This window comes from Ambystoma mexicanum, chromosome 6q (assembly GCF_040938575.1).
Source record: "Ambystoma mexicanum isolate Mex_15411 chromosome 6q, UKY_AmexF1_1, whole genome shotgun sequence".
Taxonomy (NCBI): Eukaryota; Metazoa; Chordata; class Amphibia; order Caudata; family Ambystomatidae; genus Ambystoma; species Ambystoma mexicanum.
In genome coordinates, this window is record NC_090937.1 from 1,641,166,693 (window position 1) to 1,641,191,644 (window position 24,952).

The window sequence follows — 24,952 nt, forward strand, 5'->3', positions numbered from 1 at the left end:
TTAGAATAAAGCGTCAGGATTTAGAACAATATGCTGTGGAAAACCTGTTAAATATTAAAGTAAGAAAATCCAAGTTCTAATCTTTCCAACAAAGAAAATGCATAGGAAGCCTTTATTCCGATGGCAAATATGTTATCAGCCTCTCCAGAATGTGCCAGAATATTGTTATTTGTTAATGAATATAAGTACTAATTTCCATGAAAGTCCTTACAAACTGGAGGTGAGACTTAAACTGGAAACAATGGCGGCTCAAGTGACCATTATCCATAAACAACATTGGAAATTCTCAGCTATTCTAGTGATTAAATTTTATAAGCAAAAAGCAGCCCCTATAGTAATCTAAGGGGTGGAGACAAAATTAGAGGAGCATTGACCCATATGGGAGAGATTGGAGGGACTGTATTAGAAAAGAGCATTACTACTTCCAAAAGATTTTCCGATACAGATAATCTGCTTCAAGTTGGGTCTTCCTTCTTTGAGAGGCCTGGTAATTTATCGTATTCTGGCACTGTTCAGGAAATGTTTCATGAATCGTTGTACTACTACCTCACTTGCTATCGGTTTTAGCTCTAATATTAACTATACAGACGGTCAAATCCTTAGAATCCTGGGTAAAGGAATGTGTGGAAATGATGCTAAGGGCAGACATTAACCTAAGTGTATTATTAAATAATCTGGAACAAGCATTTTTTTATGTTTGGCGGAAGTGCTGGGAGGACTGTAATTGTTTAGTACTGGTATGTTTGCTATTAAAACGCTCCATCAAATTCCAATATACCTTCAGAAAGTTCCCAGCCCTAGATTTCCCAATTTGTTTTTAGGCTATGTTTTAATTTATGGATAAACAGAGTTTTAGGAACTCATTCATATGGCAAATGACCAGAAATCTTGTAGATTCTGCCAAGACAAGGACAAGCTTGAAATATTATGACACATTATTGTCAATCATTTTTGCTGAAGTGAATTATTTGCCGTTCTTAAAGATATTAACAAATAAAACTGAAGAAGGGTTTTCTATTTGATGCTGGAAAATTTGAAAATCAATGGCTTTGTTTTTATAAATTGGTGAAAAATCTATGAAATTATGCATGCATTTGATCTAATTGTTTATAAATGTGTGTCATTTTATAAATGTATAATAGAATATTGAAAGGTTGAAAATTATCAGCCAAATAATAAAAGGCGTTTATCTAACCTTTTGAGGTAATAAAATGGCATCTTTTGAAAAAACTTCATATTGTTGTCAGACTCACATTTGTGACCCCTGATAACCTCCCCTTCCATTGAAATGCATGTGTTTCTTTGGGTATTAGAGAACGGTGCATGGAGTAAGTGTGGGGTGTGCATTTAAAGGCCCCAAACAGAAGTCCCTTTCACATGAATGGCAGGATTTTAAACACTGAAACAAAAACGGCCTTGAATTTGTTTTTGTTTTTCAAGTAAAATTAAAGATCAATGTGGAAAGGAGCCTTCCTGTCATTACCAATGGATAAGAAGCATTTTAATTTACAAATGAAGGATGAATCAAAGAGCCCTGTCACATGGAAAACAGGAATTTTGTAAACATTGAAAACAAAACACGGCCTTCACAGGTGTGTGCAAATAAAAACCGTTTTAAAAGTAAAAACAAAGTATCACGACTCACAGAAAAATGCCAGGAAAACAAAAGATGATGTGGGGTTGACAAAAAGCAATGTATTTTATGTTTCACCTAAAAAACACCACTTTGGGCCTCATTACAAGTTAGCTGGTCTGGATTGAACAGTGCCATTAAACCCGTACCGGCACCGTTTAGCAGACAGGCTCATTCTAGTCCTGCAATGCCGGAAACACCATCACTGCAAAGCAGCCCCCGCAGTGTTAACGCTCCCGTTAGCTCCGTGCACGTAAACAGCGGAACGACCCAGCGGCGCACACCTAGTCACTGGCAATGCGCAACACCGGGGACATTATGAGTAAAACGGACACAGAAGCACCATCATGATCATGGCGGAAAAACCGTGAACACTGTGCCGGTACCGCCGGCACCAGCGACATGGTGTTGAACAGTGGCAGGTGAGCTGAAACAGGCCCCAGGTGTTCACAATGAGGCCAGCTGAAGATCATATGCCACTGGGAGCCTACAAAAGGGCCACACCCACACCCCAGCCACCTTCCAACATAACCATGCTGTCAGCCACCCTACAGAAATAGGGATAGGGAACCTGCAAGCAGCAGTGCAGATTGAAGCAGCACTGAGGCAGAAGAGGAGGCGGCGTAGGCGCAAGAGGCAAATCAAGAACCCGGTGGCCATCCAAAATATCAATGTGCAGAAGGTACCACCCCGCAGCAAGCCACCAATACCCTGCATCAGTGCCTCACCCTGGAACCTGACCCCAACTCAGATACATACATTGTACCGGCTTGACAGGGCCTCAGTCATATCCTTCTTCACTCTCATTGAAGAGGACATCAGCTGCTGCATTGGCACCCCCACCCCGTAGTCTCTGTACTGCATTTACTCGCCACCGGAACCTATCAGCACACTGTTGGGGACCTACACGGGCTGTCACAAACCTGTTTTTCCAGCATACTGGCCTAGGTACTGGATGCGCTGCTGCGCCCTGCATCAGAGCACATTTCCCTACCCCGTACCGCTGCCCAGGTCATTGCCACCAAAGTGGCCTTCCTTGCCATTGCCGGCATGACCAATTGCATAGGCGCATTAGATTGCACGCACGTGGAGTTGACTGTCAGACATGCAATTGAGGCGGTGTACCGCAATTGGAAGCAATCCACTCACTGAACTTCCAGATGGTCTGCAATGCCCAACAAGTCATCTCGTATTGCTGTGCACGTTTCCCGGGGTCCACACACAACTCGATGGTCTTGCGGAATTCTACATTGCCACACTACATGGAATGTTATGCGGGACAAAGCACATGGCTGTTGGGTGAGTACAACTGCCAATGCATGACCCCTGTGTATTGGGAAGGGGGAATAGTCAAGACCCACAGTGTCCCAGGCAGTTGGGCCAGCACAAGTACCAATGCATGACCCTTGTGTATTGGGGGGAATAGTCAAAGCCCACAGTGTCCCAGGCAGTTGGGCCGGCACAACTGCCAATGCATGACCCCTGTGTATTGGGGGTGGGGGAATAGACATGCACCAATAGACAAGCACCAGAATCCACACAGCTCACTGCAGCGACTTGATTATTGCACCATGCCCATGTCACGCAAAAAGAAGCCCTGCCTATCTCCAAGTACACCCTAGCCATGGGGTGGCACTACATGCAAATGCAACATTTGGATGTGAGTGCCTCCCCCGCCCGATGTACATTTGCTACTGCCATGTACACGAAGGGCGCATCTCATGCTATGCGTAGTGGCCAAATCTTTGCAGTGATCTGTGTCTGCCTGATGCAGATCTGCCCATCACATCAAAATGCTAGAGACACCCACCACATCTGAACATGTGTGCATTACAATGATTGGAACATGTTCCTGCCTAACATCGCTCCACGAATCTGAGCATCACAGAATCCAGCATGGAAATGTGATCCAAGTGTGCACAATAGATGAGTCAAACATAAGGTTACCAGAAGGGGCATCTGTGGACTGCATCTGACACAGACAGTAATACCACAAACAGTAACATGTGCCCTTACTTTCACTCCCATGCAGGCGATTCTGGATATGCACTCACGCCATGGCTGATGATGCCTATACGACGGCCACGGCATGAGGAGGCCTACAATCGGACACACATATGTACACGTGGGTAATAGAGCAGACGTTTGGACTGCTGAAGGCCAGGTTCTGCTGCCTGAGCAGATCAGGTGACGCCTTGCATTACAGCACGGTGAAGACAGGGAAAATAGTACTTGTTGCATGTGCTATGCTGCACAATCTGTGCATATGCAGGAACATTCCACTGCCCCCGGACATCGAGCCAGCAGATGAGGATGAGGTTGATGATGATGAAGATGGTGATGGGATGGTTGCACCAGGCCAGGGTGCCATTGATGGACAACATGCACGTAGAGCACTCATACACAATTTCTTCTGATGCGCCACATGTGCACATTTAGCAATTCATGTTGTAGCACCACAATAAAGGAATTCAATGCACACGAAATGAGAATGTCCACTCGTCATTTGCATTTGTACACCACTATATTGTTGGATTAACTGTGGTAACAGGATTGGGATTACAATGTAGACCACACGTGCCGACCCACCTCCCCAACGTCCCATCCATCAGCCAGGCCCAAACTGACAAACCCCACTAAGGACCACCTGCACCTCACATCGTTCCCACCCACCAACCAGACCCAAACTGACTAACCTCACTAGGTCCACTGCTACCTCCCCAACGTTCCCACCCACCAACCCAAACCCCATCACAACGTGTGGGCCAACAGTTCCGCAATGCACAGCCTATTTTCAGCCGTGCTTGTGCCTATGGTTGTCCCTCCCACAGGCACCTGCCAGCCGTGATGACCTCCTACAAGGGCTGCTGGTCACAGAAATAGAGGGTGTGCTGCTAGCAGGGGCCACAGCAGGGTTTGTCGCTCGCACACAGTCCATGAAAGCCTGCTGGCCAACCAGCATTGTCTCAGCAATGTTAGACATAATGTTGTTGCCCTCCCTGACCCGCCGTGATATCACCATGTTTGTTGTGGCAAACCGCCCGATTGCACGTGAGATGCGGCGCACAAAGGTGGCAGTGCTCTCCCATTGTAGACAGGCTTCCTCCCGTTGCTGCCTTACTTCCTGGAGCTGTTTCTGAACAAGTTGTGTCAGACTGGCCTGGTGCTCCTCAATGCACTGTAGGCAGGCGCTGAGTTCCTGGATGGAAGGTGTGTGGGAGCGTATCGGACTGTGTAGTTCCATGGGGCTGAATGTGGCCAGCTGTTCTGGAGTGGTGTTTCCCCCATCATTTGCATTCTCGGGTGCGTCAGCGCCCTGTTCTCCTGGCACACTTTCAATGCCAGCTGCGTCATTGTTGCTGTTTGGCCCACGGGCACTAGTGGGTGCAATGCAAGGGTCTGCAGGTGTATTTGGCGTTAGCACATGCTGGACTGCAGGTGCAGCGGGGATGGTGGTGTCCGTGTCATCATGCACCGTCACCGTGGCGGATGCTTGTCTGCCGGAGGTGCTGGTAATGGTGTCCTGTGATTGCCTTGTCCGACGGCCTCGTGCAGTCCCCCTTGCAGTTGGCTGTTGTGCTGAGACACTGTCGGTAGATGTACCTGTGGGGGAATGCAGGGCATGCTGTTAGTCATGTGACAGGATGTGAATGGGGCAGTCACATGCAACGCACTCCTCATAATTCGTCCACTTGTAAGTACACACATTGATGGGTGATGCACTCAGGTGTGTAGATCACGGCTTGCCCACAGTTGCAAGCTGTCATTCTGTCCAGGTGGTGTTGTCACATGGGGGTGTTGGGTGTGGTGGGGTCAATGGTCGATGTGTTGTGTGCCTCTAGGCCCTGGCTAGGGGGGTGCGGGGTTGATGGTGGATGTGTAGTGTGCCTCTAGGCCCAGGCTGGGTGGGGGGTGATGGTGAATGTGTTGTGTGCCTCTAGGCCCTGGCTGGGGGAGGAGGGGTGATGGTGTATGTGCTGTGTGCTTCTGGGCCCTGGCTGGGGGATGGGGGTGGTGATGGTGGATGTGTTGTGTGCCTCTAGGCCCTGGCTGGAGGGGGCGGTGATGGTGGATGTGTTGTGTGCATCTAGGCCCTGGCTGGGGGGTAGAGGGGGTTGATGGTGGATGTGTTGTTTGCCTCTACGCCCTGGCTGGGGGGAGTTGATGGTGGATGTGTTGTGTGCCTCTGGGCCCTGGTTGTTGGGGGTGATGGTGGAAGTGTTGTGTGTCTCTGGGCCCTGGCTGGGGGTGTGGGGGGTGATGGTGGATGTGTTGTGTGCATCTAGGCCCTGGCTGGGGGGTGGGAGGGTTGATGGTGGATGTGTTGTGTGCCTCTAGACCCTGGATGGGGGGGAGTTGATTGTGGATGTGTTGTGTGCCTCTGGGCCCTGGTTGTTGGGGGTGATGGTGGAAGTGTTGTGTGTCTCTGGGCCCTGGCTGGGGGGTGGGGGTGGTGATGGTGATGGTGGATGTGTTGTGTGCCTCTAGGCCCTGGCTGGGGGCAGGGGGGTTGGTCTTCCTTCATTCGCACTCATGGCTTTGCACTCTGTGTACTTACCGGACTCACCAGGTGTGCCTGCTGCGACCTCTGAATCACTGACTCCTTCAATCCCCTCAAGGTGCATGATGCTGCTGTACTTCTCCTCCCAGATCTGGAGCTTCAGTGGGGAATGTGGTTCCCCTCATGTGCCAGTGCTGTGCTGCCTGTGTGCTGCCAACAGGTTACAGACACGCAGCCGCAGATCATCCCACCGCTTGTGGCAGTCCTTGACCGTTCGCACTGTCACACCCACAGTGGTGCACTTCTGTGCAGCCTCCGCCCATATCCCTTTTCTCCTCTGCTGCGTGCTACGCCTCTGATCTGCACTGAACATTGCTGGTGCATTCTCCACGATGTGATCCAAGAGCACGGTCAGCTCTGCCTCGCTGAAGCATGGTTTCCACTGGCGGATGGCTGGGACCCTTGATGTCATCACAAAAGCTGGATTTCAGCAGTCACAGGAGCTGTGTGCCTTATGGTTGCAGAGTATTGCAGTGGATTGAGCTTTATGTAATGGCTGCCGCTGCCTTTCCAGTTTTCGCAATCGTGGAATTTCCGGTTCTGGTATTTCCGCATCCGCTGATTCCGGCATGGCCGTGGCAGACACGGATGTTGCGCTGTTATGTGGCCCGATGATTCCGTGTCCGTGTGTGTTACCGTGATGGCGGTGTGGCCGGTTATGCACTGGTCGGGGGTGCACGAACGACAACCATTTCATGAGGAAATGTCAGCCCAAGGCAGACCCTTTTGCTGAATGTGGGCAAAACTTCACAAGGAAATCTCTCACTCCCAGCCTGGATGTCACATCTCCCATCAAATGACCGACGGCAAAAAAATCTCCTGCTAAAGGTGTCAAAATTCAGTGTTCTCCAGACCTGCTGGCGCTGAAAGCATTGACTACAAGAAAACTTACTCTTGGCTGGAGCATGACTAATATGTGTGATAATAGGGGCACCCACTTCAAAGAGCAAGCTTCCAACTCAAAGGAGACTGGAAAAAAACACTGGGCACAGGCTGCCCAAGTGAAAACAAATTGGCGGAAGGCATGAGGAGGGCCATTTGTCTCACATGAAGATTCACAATTAATTTAAAAGGACTATTATCATCTAGGCCTTGTTCTCAGCCATCATAAGGCGGATGGATTTCATCTACGTACCATTTCTTTTGTAATTTCCATGCAATTTTGGTGATCTAAAATTCATCTGCCTGTGACTCATGGAACTGTAATGTCCATCTAAGATGTGTTTCCGGCTGATTTGAACATGTTCCAAATATGAGAGTTGGTGAGGGGGTGTGTTAGGCAGAATCCTGTGCAGTGCCCTTAGGGACCACTACACACAATTAAGACTACAGGTGGTAATACAAGTTCATCTTTGGTACAAGCATGTACTACTATATTAAAGTGGTAGCAGTAGCGGAGCAACCAGGCCTATCTCGAGAGTATATGAGCAGTAGCAGAGATAACACAAAGGACCACAATTAATGTGACTCAAGCAAACACTGACTCAAGGTTTCAGGTAAAAAAATATAAGTACATTTATTTTTAAACCATCAGTAAAACACAGCACTTCTAGAAATTCTAAACCACATGAAAAATATACTACAACCAACCAATTCTCTTGGCACAGAATAGCTCAAGGTAAGTACCTTGTGATTAGGCAGACCGGTGTTGTGAAACAAAAGCGTTACCGTGAATACATTTGTGATCAATTTTTGACAGTTCGGTCGTATTAAAGAAACGCGTATCCAGGGCAAGAAATGTTACTGGGGCAAAAGCACACTTAGCACCTGGGCTAACCAGAGAGAGTTGGGGGCAATAATCACACGCAATACTTTTGTCAAGGCAGACAGAATCAGAGAACACTCGCTGACAGAAATACTAACAGTCAATAGGCCGGAGCCAGTGTCAATTGGAACCGGGTTTCTGTTGTCGAGGATCACACAGTCAGACAGTTCAAGATTCAATGTAGCCAGGAGTACTTAGATATTGTCGATAGAGGAAGCAAAAGTTATAAGAAGGAGGGAAGACAAGGGCAAGCCTTGGAGACGAAGAAAAGGATTTCACCCTACTTCTTCACGCAGAACACAGTACCTTATTCAAGGGAAGAGCTGGTGCCACGGCGGTTGTTCCTGGTAGTTTCCTGCAGACCCACGGTTCCTAGAGCTTCGGCACGAAGGAGGATGCCTGGAGGGGTCTGTACCACACAGGGATGAAGCCGGCAGCAGCAACGATGAATAAAATGTGTGCTCCTTAAAAACAGTAGATGGCTATCCGGACAACTACAGCAGTGTGCAGCGATTCCGACCAAGAAGAGGATCCTCTGGCTGTGGAAGATGAGCTGGTTATCCCCACCAGCCTCAAGCAAAGAAGACTCTGGACTGGATCTTCTCTGGTTGTTGAAGGGTAGATAGCTCAGGACTGCAGCAGGGCTTCACCGGGGCGGGGTAGTTGCAGCAGTCATCATTCTCTCCGCTTCTCTTCGGTTCCTTGTAGTTCCAGTGGCGACTCTGACTTCTAGCCCAAGAGACCTGCATTTTATGTGCAAAACCTCCATTCACACAGCCTGGCTGTCAATCACGCAGCAGGAAGAGGTTAGTCCAGCCTGGACAACCACCTCAGCCAATCATGGCAAAGTGCGACTTGGGTTTCCTAGGATACCCTGTGCAGGGGGTGACTACACCCCTTATTCACATTCAGTCTACCTAGACACCCAGAGGAGGGTTTCTCTGCAGAAGCCCGCCAAAAGACGGTGAACAAAGAAGGCAAACCTGGTTTGCCGCGCAAAGTAAAACACAAAAAGGACATTAACAAAAAGAAATGGCAAATAAACCTGACCGGAGCCAAAAGAAAGACAATTTGGTCAAGCAGGTTTATGTTTGAGGCTAATATAATAGCCTAAAACCGTACCACATTTATATAGTATAATCGCGGTAGAAAAGTTAGGGTAGATACCACTGCCACCAGCCAAGTCTAAATGTTAAAAGAGCAAACCAATGCTCTAGGAGGTACAGATAAAAAGGGCTAAGGATTAACCCTTTCCAGTACTCCATGTAAGATGGGGTGTACTGGATTTGTGGTTAACTGACTAAGTAAAGTTAATGGCAACTTTACTTTTCTCTGAGGGACAGTAGTCAGCCCCAGAGAAATGGAGTCAGAGGGAAGCCTCGAAGACAACCCTGTGTTACTGTACTGAAGGTGCTGTGTAACACACAACAAAGGAAGCTACTGGAGTGGTGTGCTCCAGAGCCCAAGATCACACAAATAGTAGAAAAACACATGGCAAAACACATGTAAGAATGGAAAAAAAGGTGTACACTCTTACCAAGTGAAAAAAATAAACTCCAGAAATCCAGCAAAGCTGCTGGGGGACTCACTAGGTGAGGGAAATTAGCCTTAGAAGGAGAATTCTCCCTAACAGGGTGGAAAGTGAAATTAGGGATAGGTTTAATAACCTACATATTCATAACTGTTGTGCTTTTTATGGTAATGGCAGAAATGTGCCACATGGCTGTGCTACATGGTATGGACTTAGCAATCATCTTATCTAATTCCCCATGATTAGCTGAATCAGAAAATATGTATATTAGGGCAGCTGACTGTAAAATGATGAAGTTGTGATACATTACTAGTTTTTGCCAAAAGGTTGATGGGAGAACAAATGGCGATTACAAGTGGGAATTGCCATATGTTGCTCCAGACCCCTAAACCAATCCTGACTTGGAGGCTGGGTTTGGGAGAAGAGTGAAGGGTTTCTGTCCAATTTGTGAGCATGAATTATTGCAGGGTACTTCCCGAAGGTTGTAAAATTGGTGGTGTCATCGCTGCTATATAAAGGGGACTGCTTTAGGACAGGGGACACAGGAACAGAAAAAGGAGATAAAGACAGGACCAGACTGACAAGAGACAGACCATCACGAAGGCTGTTGAAACGTGCCATATGACAGCTGTAAGGAGACACCAGAGGAGATTGCTGAGAGTGCATCTGGGTGGAGCTGTCTATTCTTAGGAAGGCCTCAAAGCTGACTGGCTCCTATGGCGGAGAGCGGGAGGCCATCTTTGAGAGCGGAGTGACCAGACCCCTGCCCTATCTTTCCAGAGTGCCCTGAGATGCAGCTGGCTTTCCTAAACCTTAAACAGAGGCTTGCTATATAAGTAGAACTGAGTCCTGGGAAACCAAAAGGTGGGGTGTCTGCCTGCCTTGAATCCCTTCCCTTTGGGGGGCAAAACTGTGTAGCTCTTTAGCCTATTCAACCAAAAAATATTAACTTAATTAATTCCCAATTTGGCAGAAAACTACGGGGAGGATTTTTTTAAAATTCGAATGTAACAAGGCTCACTTCCCAGTGTGTGCTGAAAACTATAGCCTATACATTAATTGGGTAATCCTTGTTGTCCAGCTGACCCTGACTTGTTTAAGGAAGAGGGGTATCTTTGTTTTTAAATCAGTCCAACCTTTTTTATCCAGCTTCCCCAACCCTGCCTTTCACTAAGTGGTGTCTCAAATCCAAAATTCCCCAAAGCATTACAATTTTTCTGTCTGACTTTACCACATAGACCAAAGCAAGGGGAGGAGGGTCTGGAAAACCCTGTGTTTATTTTAAGCTAAAAGTGTGAGCGAAATCATCATTACCAATCTTGAAATCCTACTGCTAGCCTTGTAAGCCTGCAGGAAAATCAAAATGGCAGACAATTACATGATAAGTCCCTCCGTTATTTATCAGTGTCATTATTTCGTGAAGTGAAATTTGCAGAAAATGAAGAATTGCGATTGTGTTCTTTGTAACTCACTTTTGTGATTTATTTATGCTGAGAGAAGTTGATTGTGATGAGCCACGGATAAAGTGGTGTTTGACATTTTCGTGCTAATTTCTATTACTTTTAAATTAAATAAATACCAATATATTTCCCCTATACCGGCCTGGTTCTTGACTCATTGTTAGCTCCGGGGAGAGGGATCCAAAGGGCATGATATGTGTCTGAGATAGGGCTAAAAAAGAATTCTTTAAACAATTTGTTGCATAACCACTTGAGTGGGGAGGGAAGGAACTCCCTGTGTTGAGGGTGGCTTCTCACATGACTAGGTCTCATTTGCATCAAGGTCTTGTACTGTCATTGGTCTGTTTGGCCCTGTTGTTCACCATCCCACCAGAATAGTCAGTGGTAATTATTCCACAACACTCTCAACCCAGTCCTGCAACATCCTGGAGGCAGAATGGATGAACAAGGCAGAAAAAGCTTGAGGGCCTAACCATTTGCGTGCATGGTGCTCGGGTCCTTTACTCTAACCCCTAGCACTTCACACCTATGAAGCCTGATGTTGTAAGGTAACCAGAAACACTGTGGGTTTCCTGCGCCAAACAAATCAGCGCTTTATCCCCAAGCAACTCAGTGAACCCCCACCACACTCCGAAGGGGAGCGGGATATGCATGAATGTATGAGCATGAACGCTTGCCCCCACCCAGTCCATGGACAATGCAGACCCCATGAATTCCTCAAGCCACGGACCCAGCACAATCGAGGATGGACATGACCAAAGGAAAGAAATACTCACCTGATTGCAGGGAGCAGTAAGAAAGAGGAAGGACTATTTTGGCCATGTCTATATATGGATTGTGCAGCAATAATTGGTGACAGTATTGCCTGGGAGGAAGGGGGTTTATGGGTACTGTAGATGTTTTTTGTGTAGTTCCTTACTGCTGTGGAGCCAAGTAAAAATGAGATACGCATAATAGGAAGTCTCTGTGGCATGCAATAGAATTCACTTTTAGTCTAGATTGAACGATTTGTTTCTAACAGCAGAATAATTTCCACAGCTTGCAATCATCAGTCTTGGTGGAATGCTCTGGCATGTATCAGTACTTCCAGTAGGAATAGGGACATTATAAAGCCACAAATATAAACAAACATCAATTCAGGATTTTGCGTCCATAAAGCATCACATAATTGCCCACAAATTGATGAGTATTTAGCGTTCGCACCCGGGGAAGGGCGCTCAGCCAACCCGGCACATCGTGGCCCACATTTTCTAGCCACCTGAGGCCTTTTACTGAGTGGCACCATTTTGATTGAGGGGAGGCAACAGGGAGCCTCTCCATGTTGCCTCCAGATCTCCTCAAAACCCCCGCCTCCAAAGACCTCCCACACCATTTCTACTCATCCTACCTCTTTCCCAAGGTACCTGCTGGCCTGGAGGTGGGTGCTCGGTCTTGGTGCTCCTCCCACCCGTGGCCACCACCCTGAGAATAGAAAAGGGTCTCAGTCCCTTTTCCTATCGTGTCAGCCATCTTGCTTTTTTGGGGAGGAAGATTGGGCTCCTGTAATACGTGTGGAGCCATATCCAGTAAAGAAAAAAAAACCTTCACACCACAAATGAACCCCAGGTGTGAATTGCAATCACCCCCACTCTGGAGCCTGTACCGGGTGTGGCGCTGCCCCTTTAAGGGAAGCACACGGGGCGGCGTGACGTTGCACGCCACTGCGTGCAGTATAAATAAAGGGGGCTTTCCCAGCCGCGACAGTGCGACTGGGAAGCCCGAGCAGAACGATTGTCTCCGTGTCATTCTGTTAGTGCTTGGGGGTTTACGGGCATCGCGAGTGGGAGTTCTGACACCCTCCTAACAGTGGTGACGAGGTCGGTGTAATGCCTGGGCCCGGCGGTGAAAGTCACTTCAATTTTTCTTCCCTAAACAGAGTTCTTTGGAGGAGTATCGTTTCACGCCGTAGGCCATGCAATTACCACGCAGCAGGCGGCCATCTTGGATTTCGACCGTGGACACTCACCGAGCTCCAGTGCGAACAGTGAGAGGCATCCAGGCCCAATTTTTGGAAAAACTGTTAGCCGCTGTGTCTGTGCATGAGACATTCTGTGGGGGTGCAATCTCTACCATCATCATCATCACAGCCAGGTTGGACTTTGCATTGCCTGTGTGTGTGTGTCAGGACTGGGCTGTGGTGGTGGGAGTGAGTTGCAGCCCCCAAGATCCATGCTAGGGTGCCTGTGCGCTCTAACTCATGAACGGGCCTGGTGACCAGGACGGTGGGCAACCCGCAGACCAACAGCAGCCTCCAGCCCAGCCCCAACTTCCGGCGCAGCCTCAGGCTCCAGCACCACTTCAGGCTCCATTGCCTCAGGCTCTACCAGCGGCACAAACGTTTGTTCAGCCGCCACCTCCTGTCATGGCCCAAGCACGGGCCCCGACGGCTCTGCAGCCCATTCCTGAGTTCGATGTCTCAGGCCCACCATCCAGTCTGGGGCCCAAATGGAATAAGTGGGTGGACCGCCTCGATATGTTTTTCAGGGCCACAATGGAGACGGACGATGACAGCAAGCTGGCCACCATGCTCTATTCGGCAGGACCTGCGGTGTAGGACATTTTCGAGTCACTACAACCAGCCGATGGTTCCTATGCGGCTGCAAAGACTACCCTCCAGGCTCATTTTCTACCTCTCGCCAATGCGGACTACGAAAGGTTTGTGATGTTGTCTGCAAAGCAGAAAGAGGATGAGACTTGGGACACTTTTTATGGCCGCCTCTGGCGCCTGTCGATGGCATGTGCATGGGGTGATGCGGATGACATGATTCGAACGATGCTCATCCAGGCGTGCTCCTCTGGTAAACTGAGACGGCAGGTGCTGAGGGAGCCAGGCTCCACGCTAGCCCGCATCCTCGAGCTAAGATGCTGCCATGAAGTGTTCCGAAGCACGGGCGTCCTGAATGGAGGCTGGCACACGTCCGGTCAAGACCGAGGAGGTGTGTGCCATGTGGCGAGGTGGAAGAGGCGTCAGAAGAACTGGATCTGGCCTCCGCGACAGAGGTGGAAGAGCTGGTGAGTCGTGCCAGAAGTGTGGGTATGACCTACCCCACCCGGCTGAGTGTCCTGCAGCTGGAAGAAAATGCGGAAGGTGTGCCCACTGAACGTGGCTCAGGTCGACCAAAGCGAGGAGGGTGCTCCAGTGGAAGAAGAAGAAGAAGAGGAAGAGAACATTTTCTTTGTATCAAGTGTGGGAACCCTAAAATTGAAGAACATGTGACAGCCAAGGTGTGTGGTGGAGGTCAACAAGTCACCGGTCCCAGTCCTCTTGGACACGGGTGCACCGGTCAATGTGATGGCCCGTGGACACTATGCCGCAATGGACATGCCTCCCAAGCTGGTCAGCCCGAAGGCCCGCATCTTTGCCTTCGGAGGTTTGGAACCCATCCCGCTGGACGGTGCCTTCATAGCAAAGATGGAGCATGATGGCTCACATATCACTACACGCTACTATGTAACGCCGGTGAGCACGAACACTCTCTTGAGTTGCGCTGCAGCAGAGGCCCTCGGCATCGTCAGTTTTGCGTACTCTGTGCATCTTGAGGACATCAATGACCTCGTGGACAAGTACTCTGCATTGTTCAATGGAATTGGACAGATGGCTGGTGACCCTGTGAGGCTTCACATAGATGAACCGGTGCAGCCCATTGCCCTCAAACATCGGAGGGTGCCTTTTCATCTTCGGGAGCAGGTGGATAAAGAGTTGGACAATCTCGTGAACTTAGACATCATCGAGAAGGTGGAGGGTCCGACTCCGTGGGTGTCCCCAATTGTAGTGTCAAGGAAACCCAAGCAACCTGATTCCGTCCGCATTTGCATCGACATGAGGCTCCCCAACAAGGCCATCAAAAGGGAGAGACACCTCACTCCAACAAGGAGGGGGGTATGTCGCCAGACCCAAGGAAAGTCCAGGACAACAAGAAAGCACAACCAGCGGAGTCTGTGTCTGATGTGAGGAGTTTCCTCGGCATGGTAACTTACTGTGGCCACTTCATCCAAAACCTTGCCTCAAGATCGGAGCCTCTGATGGCCCTCACAAAGAAGGAAACAAGCTGGCACTGGGGCCCCCTTGAGCAGGCGGCTTTTGATGACATCAAGAGTGCACTGACAGCTGATGACACCATGGCTTTTTTCGACCCTGCCTTGCCGTCGGAAATTGTTGTGGACGCTAACCCCTTTGGCCTGGGGGCCGTACTAACACAAGTAGATCGGGATGGTAGCGTCCGCCCGGTGGCCTACATCAGTAAAGAGCTGTCTGATACCGAGCAGCAGTACTCACAAATTGAACGTGAGGCACTGGCGGTGTTGTGGGGGCTGTAGGCACTTCAGGCTCTATGTCCTGGGCCGTCCGGTGACGGTCGTGTCAGACCACAAACCTCTGCTTCCCATACTGGTGGGATCCTCATCCAAGCCACCAGCCAGGATAGAGAGGTGGATGCTGGCCCTTCTGGAATATGGGGTCACCTTGGTGTAAAGGCCAGGGGTGAACAACGCAGGATGATTGTTTCTAGATCCTGAAACAGGCCATGCAGCAGGGCTCATGGAAAACAGTGCTGGAATCCCTGGCAGGGCGCACCCAAGAGGCCAAGATCGGACTGGAGCAACTCTGGAAAGTGAGGGAGGAGTTGTCGTTTTCGGCTTCCGGCCTTCTGTTGAGAGGTGACCGAATTGTCGCGCCCCAGTCAAAGGTCAAAGAGGTGATCTCTCTGGCCCACCATGGACACCGGGGCGTGGCGGAAACCAAGGCCAGACTGCGGCTAAAAGTGTGGGTCCCCGAGTTGGAACACAAAGTTGATGACTTTGTGGCTGCGTGTGTCTGGTGTCAGGCGGCATCCCCTCTGCAAAGAGAACCGGCCATAGAGGCGATGCCTAGGGGTAGGCGGCCCTGGGAAGTGGTACACGCGGACTTCGGGTCCACAACGCTGGGTACCCACTTCCTAGTGGCCTTGGATGAATACTCTCGGTACCCGGAGGTGGAGTTCGTGGACTCGGTGGCGTTCGAACATGTGGTGGTGGCCATTGAGAAGGTGTTTGCAGCCCACAGGTTCCCCACACGTTGTGCTCCAACAATGAGGCGCCATTCCAAAGGGAGCAGTTCTTGGAGCTGATGGGGGGTATGGGGTACAGCATAGGAAGATCACCCCCCCTCTGGCCGAGGGCAAACGGAGAAGCAGAGAGACTGATGAGGACACTGAACAAGACTTTCAGGATAGCCCAGGGCCAGGGACAGTGCCTGCAGAGGGCCCTGTACCAGTTCTTGCGAGTGTATCGCACCACCACCCATGCCTCCACTGGGGTGGCGCCGGTTGAAGCTCTGTTCAAGCGGTGCCCCCGTGGACTGTTGCCTGAGGTGGGGGAGAAGGAGCCTGGGGTGATTGACGATCAGCAGGTGGAGATGGACCGTCGGCTGCAGATCGAACAGGAGAATGTGCGGCGAGGGCTGCGTCCGGAGCGACTGGAGCCAGGAGATGAGATACTCATTAGGAACAGGCATCACCATGGAAAGCTCTCTCTCCCCTACGAACCTGAGCCACTCGATGTGGTGGCTGTCAAGGGGTCCATGATGACAGCCTCGGATGGGAGATCGGCTGTTACCCGGAATGTGAGTTTCTTTAAGAAGCTAGGGATCGGATGGAGGTGCCCGAGGACGGAGGAGGCCAACCCACAATGCCCGCGTCCCCCACCCGTGGAGTGCCATCGGATGGACTGCCCGTGCTGGAGGTAAGCGGGAGGTACCCCCAGAGGGCTGGGCGAGAGAAACCTGCTTACCTCAGCGATTACGTTCTGGGACATGTTTCATGACTGGCCCGTGGGCCCTAGTATTGTTTAAGGGGATCCGGGGCGGTTGTAAATAAAGGGGTGTGTTGGGGATTTTTGGAAAGTTTATGTCCACATGTTATTTGGTTGGTTTTGTAGATTAATAAAGTTGTGTTGTTTATCCTCATGGAAAAGGATGAGTGTGGCTCTGCCCCTTTAAGGGAAGCGCACGCGGCGGCGTGACATTGCACGCCGCTGCGTGCAGTATAAATAAAGGGGGCGTTACCGGCCGTGACAGTGCGACCGGGAGGCCCGAGCAGAACGGATGTCTCTGTGTCATTCTGTTTGTGCTTGGGGGCTTAGGGGCATCGCGAGTGGGAGTTCTGACACCCTCCCAACACCGGGCCAGTAACGGCTTTGCCAGTCTGACCTAGGTAGGCCAAGCGAAGAAAATCAATATCACTATCTTTACATTTAATTTCAATCATATGCATCAATGTTCCACAAGATGGCAGCCTAGATCAGTAAATGTAATATGGCTTTCTGTCCCATTTGTTGTAAAAAGTGTATTGTCATATGGTCCCCACTTTGGCTGTGCCATTTATTCCGCCTGGTGCCCTTCACCCATTGTGGGATGGGGAGTAGGAGAGAGAGTGAGAGATAAACAAAATAGCCTGCCTGCTTTATTTCATTTTATGTGCTGACTTAATCTAGGGTTTTGGGTTTGTGATACGTTTCGATGTTTCTGGTTATGTATTTATTTTCTTTAATGAATGGTTTAATGTATTAAGATGTGTTTATTTTATTTATTTATTTATGTAATTATAGTACCTGGATGATAAACATTGATTTTGGCACTTTTGTTTCACAATTAAAAAGCCAAACTTAAGGATAGCAGCTGATTTAAAAGCAACACGTGAAACCCCAACGGACACATAACTCTCAAGATTCGCTTGGGATTCTGGGACTTGCAGTTTTTCTAAATTCCAAAAGTGCTAGAATCCAACGGGAAAAAGACAGGACTGGATGTCCTTTTCACGCATGGCCACAGGAAACTTCAGTGCTCTGCTGATATGAAGCCACTTGCATGAAGTATGTGTGGGGGTGGGGGGTCTTATGGTAATCTACGACGTTGCTCTGTGACAGAATAGAAGTCTTGTGCTGCTGTGACACCCAGTCCAATGTCACCTAGTCTGGTGCAGTCTTGCTTCTGGATGGGCAGGGAGGGGACGCACTCAGTCGCCCATTTTCTGCTTAGAGCATTAATTTGAAAACTGAAAGGCTACAGCACACAGGAAGGACAGTTTCTTCTTCTTTATTCAAGAGCAAGTTTACGCCCCACTGGCTTCCTCCAAGTCACCTCTCTTCCTGCTGTCCTGCGTTTCTAAAGATGCTCATTCTAATGGAAGATGCATGTTGTCACTATTGCACAGAAGTGTTCTACATTCCAGCTCTCTGGGTGCTTGATGTTATATAGTATAGACTGTTACACATCTCCCTTCTTCACAGAATCTTATCAGACAATAAACAGAAAACTAAATGTACAGAATAAACTATACAAACCCTAAATACATTGACACAACCTATTTACTAAACTAGAAATAAAAATTAAAATGAACACTGCAACAATAACTACACTTGGCTTAACATGGTTATCATTATGCAACATAGTTTGGTCCTCATATACAAAGTCATTCCACATTTCCCCTCAAATAAGAAGGCTTGCGACAGACTCTCCTTGGACGATCGTCACATTCTTTCTTGGGTAAGCACTTTCCTTATTGCCAGATGCAGTGCTGACACCCCTTATCCTATTTCTTTCCCCTTGATTGACTCGACTCGACTTCTTGTTGTTAATGGTCCTGACTGTGCCAGAATTGGCCTTCTGGAGCAGGTGTGGCTTGACATGCTTTGAGAGGCTGCCCAGCCCCAGGAGGTGGCGCTAGAGGGGCAGTCTGCATAGAGGGCCGCCATTCTGGCCACTCCCCCGGGGGGTACCTACACCTCGCTGTTATGGAGAATTCTCAAGAATGTGCTAATTTCCCTTACCTTTTGAAACCCCCAGCAACTTTGCTAGATTTCTAGGATTTTATTTTTTTACCTGAGAAGAGTGTGAGCCTTTTTTTCCCTTTACTTGTCTCTTTAAATTTACAGACCCAGCACACACTATCTTCCTAGAGAGTGCTGGAGGGGTTGCCTAGCTTCCCCTGAGTCAAAACGCGCATCTAACAGTCGAATGTTACCCTTTGCTACCTAAATGGCTGGTGGCAGTGGTTTAGATCAAACTACCGTGATTTTTCCCAATCACTACCAACAGTAGCTAAAGATCAGGTCAGCCAGGTTTTTAAATATGGCGCCCCAGACCTATCTGTAAAAACGGACTCCAGTCGACTTTTTTCACTATTTCTTTTAGGAAAGGTCCTTCTTGTGTTTGTCTCTGCGTGACAAACCAGGTTTGGTCCCTTTGTTCTTTGGCATTTGGCGAGCTTCAGTGCTGAAGCCCTTCTCTGGTGCCTGAGTGTCTGGGATGGACAGGATGTGATAGGACAGTCTCCTAGGAGACCTGAATGCACTCTGGCGTGATTGGCCGACTGGCTCTCCGGCAAGGACAGCCACCCTGCTGTGTGAGTGACAGCCAGGCTGGAATGAATGGGGGAAAACTGTTTAAAAGCAGGTCTCTGGGACTTAGAAAGCAGAGTGGACCACTGGAACGAAAGAACCGAAGAGGAGCAAAAGGAAGAAGATTGCTGCAACTCCTAGACGAATGGTGAAGCCCTGCTGCAGGTCCAAATTGCCTGAAACTCCATCGACAGAGAAGCCCTTCAAGGTTAACTTCTTTCTTTGAGTTTAGTGGGAACAACCAACTTGCAAGCCCCTTGGACACCGTCCCCATCTTTGTCGAATTTTCTCCAGAGTGCTGTTGAAAACCAGATAGCCAGAGGGAAGGAAACCAGCTTGTGGACTTTAAGGCACTCACACCTTAAACCAATGTTTTGCTAAGCTTTTGGTCTCATCGCAGGGCAGTGCATGAACCTCCCAACGTCCTCCTTCTTGTCCCCACAACTGAAGCTTAGGAACAGCGGGATCTGCTCGAGCTGCCAGGAACAACTGCCTCAGCTACAGCTCTTCTTCACTTTGAAGGTCCTGTGCAAACGCAGTGTGGAACTCTTTTCGACCACGGTGAAAGTCTGTGAAACTTTCCCGACTTCGAAGGCTTGTCCTTCCCTAAACATTCGTCTAACTTTGCGCCTAGCCAAACGCTTATAAAAACTATGGCAAAGACTTAACCGTTTTCTACCAGAGCTGTGCTATCCGATACTAAGACTCTGAACATTGACTTTGGCCCAGGCCTGTGAGAAGAATTGCTGGTTGTATTTAACTGAAACCCTTTGCCCTGCCTATGAAAGTATTTGTGTTCTATTAATTCTTATAACCATGTCTTTTTACCCCTTTTAAAAGTATCTGAAGTGCCATTTTGCTCCCACTTCAGGGGCGCTAAACTTGTTCATTTACTTATCGGTTGTGTATTTGTGGTTTATTAGTGTGTGATATTGAGCTGCTCTTACCAGTGTAATGTTTTCAAACTGACTGTGTAAATAAATGTATATTCTTTTACAAAGAAGCCTTGAGTAAGTGTTTATTTGAATCACTGTATTTGTTGGTCCTTTGTGTAACTTGTTCTACTGCTCACTTTACTCTTGAGATATGGCTGGCTGCACAGCCATGCTACCACTTTACTGTGTAGTACAGGCTTGTGTCAAAGGTGAAATTGTACTTGCACTTGTAGTCTTAATTGTATGTAGTGTTCCCAAAGGGTATTGCACATGATTCTGCCTAACACTGGTGAACAGTGGTCAGGATAAAGTATACTTGTTACATTTAGAGTGCTACTTTTACCTTTGTTCAAATAATCCTCACAAGGCTAAGCAACACTAGAGAAGCAATTGTTTTATCATGACTGACATGGAAAGCTACAGACAGGAAATCCTAGTCACTTTTACTTATTACAGAATTTTTTATTATCATTGTCTTAGTTGTATATTTACCACATACTTAAATACCCAGAGGTTTCTAAGCACAGACCTGAGGATCCAACCTGTGTTTCTTCGTGTTATCTTGTTTCCAAGGCAAGCACGTTGCCACTGAGCTATCCTCCCGGGACAACTTTAACAGTCGACCAATTGAGAGATATGTGTAAAGCTAGGAATCTCACTGTAAAAGGCACAAAGGTTGAATTGATAGAAAAGTTGTTAGACTACCAAAGTCTGAGGAGTGGGTCTGAAACCCCCAGCTCTGCAGCAAATGTGAAAAATGTTGATGAGGATGATAATGTTTCTGAGCCCCGCTCAAATATTATGGATGCGTTAGATGAGGCAGAAGAGTCTCACAATGTAGGCCCTGTTCTACCTCTACCTGCTCATAGGCCTCAATCTTTGACCACAGAGACCCCATCAGGTCCAACACTCAGTCCTGAATTTGTCTCTTTAGAAAGTGTGAGACTGGAGTTAGAATTTAAAAGAATCCAAGCTCAGACTGAAAGCAAACATCAAGAACTTAAACTCAGAGAAATGGAGTTGAACCATGCACTTGAAATGAAAAAGTTGTCTCTTCAAACTGGTTCTCTCCCAGAGTCTTCTAGGTCTTCCAGTCCTAAGAGGCCTCACATGCCCAAAGATTCAGTAAGTATATATGAGGTTAAGCTTGATATTTTGGATTGGTTGGCTGCTTTTGAATATAACCATGGGATTCAAGACATTAAAAGGAATCAGCTGATTCCATGGCTTTTTTTCTAGGATACCCCTGTTGCAACTGAAGTGGTAATGGAGTTGGGGGATATAGACAGTAAGGAGTATGAAACTGTGAAGATAGCTTTGATAGCTAGATTTGGGAAGACCCCTTCTCAGTATCATAAGAGGTTTCGAACCCTCAAAAAGCATGATGGTACCCCTTGGCTACCTGGGTGACTGAATGTTTAAAAAACTTAGATGGATGGGTTAAGGGTTACAGAGTGAACTATTCTCTCTCTCTCACTATTCTCCCCTCTGGCCCGACTCATACTGCAGGGCACACTCTTGATGTTCTGATCTCCTCAGACCTTCCCCTCCCTGTCCCTCTAACCACTCATCTCTCCTGGAGTGATCACTTTCTCCTCTCCTCCAACCTCACCCTCCATACCCCTCAGGCCAAGCCACTTCCATCACTGCCACCCTCCTGCTCTTCCTCTAGCCTCTCTGCAGCCACCTCTCCTCCATCCTTCTCTGCCTTTCCCCTGTTCTCTGCAGACGAGGTTGCTAGACAAGTCTGATCTACAAAAGTCTTGTCAAAACAGGTTAACCTGTGTTCCTCCAAAACTATCAAGGACCACATAGACTCCCTGGCTCCTGCCCTGGCTGATTTCTGCAATCACTCCTTCGCCACTGGAGTCTTCCCAACCCCCCTGAAGCACTCCCTTGTGCACCCCCTTCTTAAGAAACCCACTGCCGAGCCCTCCTGCCTCGCCAACTACCGCCCAATCTCCATCACTCTCTTCCTAGGCAAGCTCCTGGAGAAACTGGCCATCTCCTTGCTTAATCTCCACACTGAATCTGTTGGCTGTCTTCAGGACCATCAGTCTGGCTTCAAAGATGCCAGAATCACAGAAACTGCTCTCCTGAACATCCGTGAAGACCCACTCTCCAACCTTGACTCTAACAATCCTTGGTCCTCATCCTGCCTGATCTCTCTTCTGCCTTTGACACTGTCAACCATGCCATCCTGCTCAGTCGTCTCCGTGATAACCTGGGTATCACTGGTCAGGCTCTGGCGTAGCTGATTTATTTCCTCTCCGACTGACCCTCCCAGGTCCAACTTAGGTCCTTCCTCTCTGCTATCCTTTTCTCTACCTGTGGTGTCCCCCAGGGGTCTAACCTCTCTCCCTGGCTGTTCAACCAATACCTGGCACTCCTGGCCCACTGCATCACCGCTCTCTGCCCCAACTTTCACTGCTATGCGGACGATACCCAGCTCATCTTCAGGCTACCCTCAGCCTCCTCCTCCACCTCCCTCATCTCTGACTGTCTGTCTGCTATCCAGGAGTGATGTGCCGCCAATGACCTCTTCCCTAATGCCAGTAACATTGAGATTCTCCTCATCAGCACACCCGCTCCTTCCTTTCATGTAGCTCTCTGGCCGGCCTCCCTTGGCCCTCTTCCTATTCCCACCTGTAAGGCTAAAAACCTTGGGGTCATCTTCGACTCTACAATCTCCTTCTCTCCTCACATTTCTGACATCTCTAAGAAGTCACACTGCCAACTGCACCTCCTCAGAGGTATTCTTCCTTTACTCTCCATCCCACAGAAGCTCACGGTCTCCAGAGCTCTGGCTCTCTCTAGGCTGGACTATTGCAATAGCCTCTTCTAAATCTGCCACTCTCAGCCTCCTGCAAGTTATCCAGAACCAGACTGCAAGACTTATCCTTGGCCTCAAGCTCAGGGATGGTATCTCTCCAGGACTGAAATCTCTGCACTGGCTCCCAGTGGCTGCAAGGATTAAGTTCAAAACCCTCTGCATCGTCCACAATACCTTCAACTCTCTCTCCCCAAACACCTTCCTTCTCGAGCTCTTTGCTCATCTACCTCAAACTCCGTCAGGGTCAGTCGCTTCTCCAAGCAACGAGTTTCTGGTAGATCTCTTTCTTCGGCTCGGACCTCCATCTGGAACAGCCTCCTTGCCTACCTGAAACTTGAGGAGAATCATCTTCGTTTCCGGAAGCACCTCAGAACCTTTCTCTTTGCTTATGCTTTTTCTCCCCCTCTCCCTTGCTGACTTCCTGGCTGACACAGAATTTGCACTGGTTACCTGGTCACCCTCTGATCTCGGGCCTAGGTCCCCTCCCCTGCCAGTCGCACTCCTGCATTGCCCTCCTGGCAACCCCCGCCCATGGGGACTGTTTCTGTATCCCTACGTTCCACTACCAACACTTGACACCTGGTGTCGGCACTTATCCTTGCACTTGCCACCTGCTGGCCGTACTTTTATTTGCTGTTTCATTTTTTTTTTCTGACCCCATATACTGCACTGTCCTCTCCCCTTTCTCCCTTGCACTTCTCCTCCTTCCCCTTTCCATGCACTTGTGCAATCTGAATGACTGCTGGCTTAGTAGTATCGTTGTCTATCCTCTCTCTGTTCCCCCTTCCTTGTCTCGTCGCGCCTTGAAAAACTTGTGTATAGGCACGTTATAAATGCCATATCATATCATATCATATATCATATCATGATAAATCTGCTTATGTTGGAATCTATTTATGAAGCCTGCTCTCCTGCGCTGAGACACTTTGCTGACTCTAAGGAAATTGATTCAAAGACGTTAGCAAGGGCTGCTGATTTGTGGGTTGCCAACAGGGCTACTCACAAGGATTCTAGGGCAACTGAGAAGAAGGATGAGGGAAAGCAGCACAAGAAAGATACCAAAGAGAATTCCAATACCTCCATTCCAAAAGAGGACCCCATACATAACAAGGGTAAGCCACAAGGGAAAACGAATCAGGTTAGTGTACCTCTTGGTGCCAAACCATAAGGAGGTCAGAACAAACCCCCATTCGTAAAGACATTTGGAAATTGTTATGCTTGTGGGTCAACTGACCATGTTAAAGGGGATCCCAGATGTAAGGGTAAACCTTCAGGGATCCACACTGTCTCCATAGCCTTCTCCCCAGAGGATGAAGTACCAATGGCAAGTGGGAAATTTTACTTTCTGACTGAGGAACTCATGAAAGTCTCAGCCAGTGTTTCTTTAGTATCCCTGGGTCTGTGGGAACAGCAGAAATTAGATGTTTATAATTCCATTCCTGACAATACTAAAGAGTATTACAAAGACAGTGTTTTGTGAATGGTCAGGAGACCCCTGCCATCAGAGACACTGTGGCCAGCATAACTGTAGTTGATTAATCGTTTTTAAAGGGAGAGGATGTTGCTAAGGCAACTAAATACCTAACTAGCTTGATGGAGGCCCTGTCCAAATGCTTCCACAGTTACCAGCTCTCATCCAGTGCAATGACATGAATGTCAAGATACCTGTAAGTGTGCGGAGTGAAGTACCTGGGAGAGTCCTGTTGGGGAATGACTTAAAAACTCTTGGAGTTGTATCAAGCACCCCCAGGCCTACCAGCAAAAGGAAACAGGAGCAGACTAGTAAGGCCAAAGAGAGTACCTTAAAAGGCTCTCAAGAGGA